Here is a 7,776-nt window from a genome sequence, read left to right on the forward strand (position 1 = left end):
AGCTCACATGTTTACAAGACATGCAGAAAGGAAAGTGCTTCACAGTGAACTGAAGCAAAGTTGTCTGTCCAGTCTATCATTCAACAGTTATTTGCAGAATTACAGTGCATCAATGCTGGAAAAGTAAGTAAAGATATATATATATATATATATATATATATATATATATATATATATATATATATATATATATATTCTCCGTTTGAACCAACCTTTGTTAAAATAAATCATTGTTTTGGTACACTTTAATTCTTTTTTTCTGGACTTCTTATGTTACATCTTTTTTACCCTAGACACTCATTTAAGGGACGTAACATAAATGGGGGCTCGTCCGGGATAATTTTGTAATCCCTTTATAGTACAGGAACTTTCTAGTAGCCTTGTGCTATCTTTACATTTGTGGGCCATCTGTGCACTTTGTGTTTCAGCTTGTCTTTTTCTCTTTAGGAATAAGCTGTTGTGCTGAGAAACATGGCTTTGTTTACTTTAGAGCAGGGGTGCCCAAATTCTTTCCCATGAAGGGCCAAAACTCAATCTGGGTGGAGGGCCGAGGGCCAAAAATAAACGTTGTGGAATTACATTAAAATGTATTGTGTTTGATAGAAAATTAACATTCTAAATCTAAAATAACATTTCAATATAATAATCTACTTTTTATCTGTTTGGTAATTGTAATAAATTTGCAATTGGTTATATATATTTAAAAAAAACATCTGCATTTGTGGGGAGCTTAAATATTTAATCAGTAAACACCCAGTTAAAAACAGTTGTATTTTCCACCTTTGTAATCAAGAGAGAAATTTGACTTAATTCACAACTTGAAAAATCCTCAAGGTACTTTGAAAATCAGCTTTATTGTCCATCTTTTGTAAACAATTTGCCATGACAATTTGCAGGGATGCAATCTCAGGAGTGAACACAGTGGGCCCTATCGTTGCAATCGGCGTAGAAACTGCGTTTAAGGCCTAGCGCTAGGCCGCCTAGCGCAGTTAGTGGGTGTGGACCAGCGCACTCGCTATCTTGGTATCGGCGCTACACGCAGCCTCAACCATTATAACCACGCCTTTTAAGCGTAAAATTATGCATAGTCCGCTCATTGGAGAATTGCAGTAAAGAGTCACACGCTTGCCTTTTAAGCTCCAATTCCTGGACAAATCCGGTAAAACCAGACAAAGCCAAGCGCTCTGCCCCCCCCCCCCCTCCCTTCATCCAGTCTGTCTGTCTCCATATATAGGCTATTATTCCATAGTATTATGCTTCTCAAACCAATCTAACTGCAGTTTAAATACTGCAAGCATGTAAATACCCTACACTATAGCAAGATCAAAGTGAAAAGAATGTTCTAAATGCATCAGCTAGAAAAATATAGCCTATTAGATTGGTGAAAGTTTGTCCAGAAAGATATCATTTTCTCTCGCCTGCTGCAGGAAGGATGATGCACATAAATATACCCTACATTATGTAAAGTCATTGCATAAATGTGTTTTTATTGTAAAAATAAATGTGAAGTAGGGCCAAGTTATTGGAGCGGACATCACAGTATAGCACATGACAGTAGAAGCGCGTTCCGCTGTCATTTATCTAAATCACGTTAAATCGACAAGGGATATATATAGGCCCAGGAGGACATATATGTTTCACATAGGTTGGTGTTTTCATTTTGATGTTTTATTTGGTCTAATATTGAAATGTTCTACAATTGCAGGTTGTGTTACCATTACACATTATTTAGATCTACCTTTATATATATTTCGGCTCATTTGGTTGCTATTTAGTAGCGAAATGGCGTACCACAATGCATGCTGGGACATGCCAGGCAGTGAACTTACAACTTATTTTTCCTATGGTAAGTGTGTTGTGTCTGTCTGAGCGAGGGAGTCAGAGAGAGAGAGAGAGAAGGGTGACAGAGAAGAGGCAGAAGAGCGCTCCTCGCAACTGGCGCACTGAATAGGCCTGGTTTCAGAGAGAGACAGAGAAGGGTGACAGGGGAGAGGCAGAAGAGCGCTCCTCGCAACTGGCGCACTGAATAGGCCTGGTTTTCAAAAGTGCAAAGCGCTAAATTTACGCCAGTTGGGAAGATATCATTAGGCCGGCATTTAAGGCCGACACGCCCATTCTCGCCCATTCAGGGAGAGCGCCACGCCCATTCCGCCTAAAGCGCATTTGCCAGCGTAAAGCCATGTTGATATCTTCCCGAGGCAGGCGCAAGGCACGTTTTTTTGCGTTTAAGGCCCGTTTTAGCGCCGAAGGCCTGTGGGAGAATAGGGGTAAGTATCCGCAGCCACATTCAGGCACTGTTTCACAAAGTCACCACATGAAAAAGCTCGTCCACGCTTTGCAATCAGTGCAGATATCTGATAACTTGCTCGAGTTGCATTCTGGATAAAAAATCGGGGGGGGGGGCCAACACAAACAGAGCGCCGCGGGCCCTAAATTGGTCACCACTGCATTAGAGGGTTTTTAAGTAGTCCTACCTTAAAGCAGCTCTGTAAGGGTGGGTACGATGATTTGTATTTAATTGCCATGTAGGCTACTATGCTATTCCTGTACTGAGATCTCTTGAGTTATCTTGAGGGAGTCATGCCATTTATTTACCTGTGCAGTAAACTTTGGATGGTCTTGATGTAGCTCTTTTAGACATTATACATTAGGAAGAGGTTAACTCCGGTTGACGTTAGGAGTGGGTTTTTCCACATGATGGTTTAACAGTGGTTAACATTGAAAGAAGGTTAGCAGTGGCTAACATTAAGAGTGATTATTTCACATGATGGGTTAAAATGTCTGTTAACTTTGGTTAACCATTTAGTTGACTTCGGTTGACACGTTGGTTGACTTGAGTAAACATTAAGTTTTCTGTTGACCTTTCACATGGACATTTTGCACCCTTGTTTAATTCTTAATTTTTGTGATGTCGCTGTCCCTTTGCAGGCCTGTATAGGCGGAGACTTAAAATTCTGCTGTCGGGGCAGTTGATGGAGAAAGGCATAGAGAAAGCGAGGCGTCTATCAGGTAAGGCACCCGAGGGTTTATACGAGGAAGTGGGAGTTGTGGCCGCCATTTCCTCATAAGCTCTCAATGACCAGGTGGGAGGTAAGGGCGGAGGCTCCTGCTGCCACTTGGGCCTTAATCAGACAGCGCTGATCTGGGGGACGTGAGAGGATCTGAAGCTCGCCCTTCACCTGTGAGGTGAATGCTCGAAAAACAAACCTGTGAGGTTGAGCACATGCAGCTGGGCATCTGGGGCCGGTTGCACCAACTGGTCTTACGACTGGTCTTAAGCTAAGTCGGTCATAACTTTACAACCTAACAGCTACGCCGGTTGCACCAAGCCTTTTTCTCACTAAGACCGGTCGTAAATATTACGCCTAGTCCAGAGCAGGCGTACGGTGCAGTATAGACGGTTTTCACCTGTGTGTTGCGCAATAGCTACAACCCCTGGCTGTATTCAGACCATTGATAGTATAAACCGGAAACTGGAGCACGTTATAAACGTATAAATATAGTCACGTTAACAACTAACCAATGCTGGGGGTCCGTATGGAAAGTGGAAATCAAAATGGTTAAAAATTAAATCAATTTGGTCATTCAGTGGCATTTTACTGCCATGTAAAGTAACGACAAGTAACAGTTAGCCGCTAGCATTAGCCACACTATTACAGCCGATTACCCATCAGCGGAGCGTCATTTGACGTCAGCACACTCTTCTAAACAGGTCGCGTGCCGCATTCCAGTGGGCATTCCCGCTTTGCGTAGTTAAGACCAGACGTAAGCCCTGTTGGTGCAACAGGTGTAACTGTCCACTCTAAAGACTGGTCTCAACTAAGACCGACGTAGGAGTTACGACCAGGCATAGTTAAGACCAGTTGGTGCAACCGGCCCCTGAGCTGGAAAGACCTGTGTATGCTGTCTCCACCACCACTTCTGACTTGCTTGAGGTAAGCAGGCATGTTTGCCTGCTTAGTCTTGTGTTTTTTAGCATAGACTTTAGCATCTTTTCGGAGTAGATGTTTCTTTTTAACTCATTGAGTGCCAATGACGACAATCGTCGTCAATTCAAATAGTAACGTAGAGTGCCAATGACGACGATTGTCATCGATTGCGTTTTTTTGACGGTGGGATGTGGATCAAAGCCTGATGCATCTCCTGTGAAAGTATGGGGGATGTCGAATGTGTAGAAGCTATTTTACGGACCCATTAGGTGGCGACAGTGCTCTCCAGATTAGAGAAAGGTGAGGAAAAACAGCAGAAGAAGCCCCGTGATGAAACGGAAACCGATGCTGGAGCCAGAGCCGTATAGATTGCTCTGGCTGGAGCTAACGTTAGCTGCGAACAGCAGTCAATCCGCTCCCACAACTGAGCCCCTCTGTCTCTGCTGCATAGTTTCTCCACACGATTAGCCGCCAGAAAAGCAGCACCCGACGCCGAAGGGCCAAACCATTCTCAGCAGTCCGGTTTGGCTTTTCAGTATCGCGCTGGGAGCCGGCGCACAAAAACGGAGCGCTCCGAAAATAGACGCTGGGTGCGTGTTAGGCTGTGTGTTAGTGTGGGGATGAGTTTCTCCAAGCTCCGCCGGCATGCAGGCTGTGTGTTGGTGTGGGGGTGAGTTTCTCCCAGCTCTGGCATGCAAGCTGTGTGTTGGTGGGGATGAGTTTATCCCAGCTCCATGCAGAGATTCGTCGCCTGACACAGGCAGCAGAGCGAGCAGAGCCACCAGAGACACTCCCAGGAGGAGGAGTTTGCAGTTGAGGGGGGTGGGGGTGCTGTTTTATTGAAGGAAATTACTGTTCAGATGTTTCAGGTCAGAAAATATTAGCTTCAGAGTCAGTGATTTGCTTGAAATGCTTAATTTCACAAATGGCTCATTATCTCAGCTTCTAGTCTGAAACGTCTGTTTTTGGTGAAATCAACCTATCTTCTCCGGCTGATAACTAAAGAACGGAAAATGATATCAATAAACTTTTTTTTGCTGATGATACAATAGAGTCTCATCGTTCTTTGTGCGTGTTCGGTGTTTACATAGTAATATCACACAATATTCTGTGGGCCTCGAGAAATCACTGAAAACGCTCTGAAAGGGCTGGCACTGGGAGCATCCATTTTCCAAAAGTGGCTGGCACTCAATGAGTTAAGGGGGGAGGTGTTACGGCCCTCGGCCTTATTTATTTTTTATAATATTACACTTCTGGCTTATGCCTATTGTAACATTCAATTTAGTGTTTTACCTACTGTATGTGATGGGGTGTTACAGCCTCTGTACCAAAGCCTGGCCTTGCTTTGGTGTGTGTGGCTCTGTTTCTTTTCCTGCCTCACTATCTCTGTCCCAGACACGCCCCTCTGTCCCAGACACACCCCTCTGCTGCATTGATTGTGGTGAGGAGCCCTCCTCACCTGGAGCTAGTTGGCAATCAACGCTGCTGATTGGCTCATTCCTCGCTACTGATTGGCTGCTTCAGACCTGCATGCCCTACATCAGGGGTGGGCAACTATTTTTCATGGGGGGCCATATGAGAAACCCAGATTGTTGCCGGGGGCCGAACAAATATTGTCATGCCATAACCCATGGATGGGCAACTTTGATGATAGAGAGGGCCACAAAATAATGTCCTCGCTACCAGTTTTTGCTGAGGGGCCGAACGGCGCCAGCGCGAAAGATTTTGGGCATTTGAAGCCAGGTTTAGAGGAATAACTCATTTTAAATTAACAGTTGTGATGTCATTTTTCAGTCCTAACCACCAATATTTGATCCTTTTCTCACTCACTCCTATGTCACCACCTGCTCTCCCTGCAGGGCTTGAAATTAACTTTTTTCACCACCTGCCAATATGGCTGCTAGATTTTAAAGTTACCAGCCAATTCGAATTTCCACTAGCCGAAATGTTTTTCTTGAAATAAACCAGAATATGAGTGGGTTAATTTAAGCATAAGTATCAGTAAGTGGCCTGGGATTCTCAAAGCCTGTTGAGGGTCACACAAGAACAAAAATGCACTCTTGAAGCTAAATAAATCCAAAACCAACAAGTTAATTATTTAAATGTTTACTTCAATGTAAAACAGTCATTTCTTACACATGAGATTACTTTTAGCCTTTTAGTCATAAATATTATTGAAAGATATTCCATATTCCAGACTGAAATGCTATAACAGAAGAGTATTGGCCAGAATGACATGAACATTTGGACACTTATCGTGCATTCCTTTATAACTGGGAACTGGTAATCTTACCGGTTCAAAGTTCATGAGCTGGGACGTTTAGTTTAGTTTAGTTTATTAGGATCCCCATTAGCCATTGCACAAGGCAACAGCTACTCTTCCTGGGGTCCACAGTCAAAACAAACAATACAGATACATTACAAATATGCAAAGTAAAAGACAAAACATTTTAAAATCATACGTTTAAGACAAACAAAAGAAAACACGCAAAAACGTATACAGAAATATAATACTATAATATAATACACATACCTATAACACTAAAACACATGCATATGTTATGTGATTAAAACGTTCTGACACATCAACATCAGTACTCCTTTAAGTAGTGGATCTTTATTTTCTTCTTAAAGGCCAGTTTTCCCTCAATTTCTATTATATCCGGTGGTAGTTTATTCCATAAGCCTATTGCTCTATACATCACTGAATTTCTCATTGCTTCTGTGTGTGGTTTAGGTGTAGTAAATCTTCCCATTACCGCATTCCTAGTTCCATGTGCGTGCCTATCCCTAGTATACTGTACACGCTTATATAGACAGTTCGGTTTTTTCTTAATACATATATTTCTGAATACTGACACAAGACTGGCCGCTACTTTTTGTTCAACCATTAGCCATGATAATTTCCTATACATAGGTATGGTAGGTGACCTGCTACTGTAACTATACCCCAATGCCAGACGTGCAGCCTTATTCTCGGCCACTTGTAGTTTCTTCATGTCTTTCTTATCTGCATTCGACCATACAGCTGGACAGTAGTCCAGGTGCGACAGCACCAGTGCCTGGACTACCTGGACAACAGAGGACGGTGTCAGAAGCGCAGCACATTGTCTTATCATTCCCAGCCCTTTACCCATTTTCCTGGTTATGTTTTCGATATGTGTGGACCATGATAGATGACTGTCCAGTGTAACACCCAACAATTTTGTCTCTTCAACTTGTTCAATTGGCAATTCATTCAGAATTAGGTTATGTTTAGGACTTGACTTTAGTATGTGATCAGAACCAAATATGATCGATTTTGTTTTCAAGACATTTAGCACCATTCTGTTGCTCTTCACCCACTTTAATACAAGTTGTAACTCCTCGTTTAGAGCCGCAACCAAGTCAGCTACATTAGTGTCTGACAAATACAGAGTTGTATCATCCGCGTACATAGAGACGCTTGCTTTTTTTAGAATTGTTGGCAAGTCATTCGTATAAATGGTATATAATAAAGGCCCCAGACAACTGCCCTGGGGAATTCCAGAGTCCAGATGTACAGCGTCCGAGATACTTCCATTAAAAAATACTTTCTGCATTCTATCTGATAAGTAACTTCTTATCCATTTCACAGCAGAGGGTGCAAAGCCATGACAGCCAAATTTCTCCAGCAGTACATCATGGTCTATGATATCAAATGCGGCGCTGAAATCCAACAATACTGATCCAACTAGTCTCTTATTGTCCACCTCTGTTAGACAGTCATCTATCATCTGTGTAAGTGCTGTACTTGTTGAATGGTCCTCCTTATAGGCATGTTGAAAATCTGTCATTAGCTCATTCGAAGAAAAATAATTTTGAATCT

Source organism: Poromitra crassiceps (genome assembly GCF_964638095.1).
Source record: "Poromitra crassiceps genome assembly, chromosome: 7".
NCBI classification, from domain to species: domain Eukaryota; kingdom Metazoa; phylum Chordata; class Actinopteri; order Beryciformes; family Melamphaidae; genus Poromitra; species Poromitra crassiceps.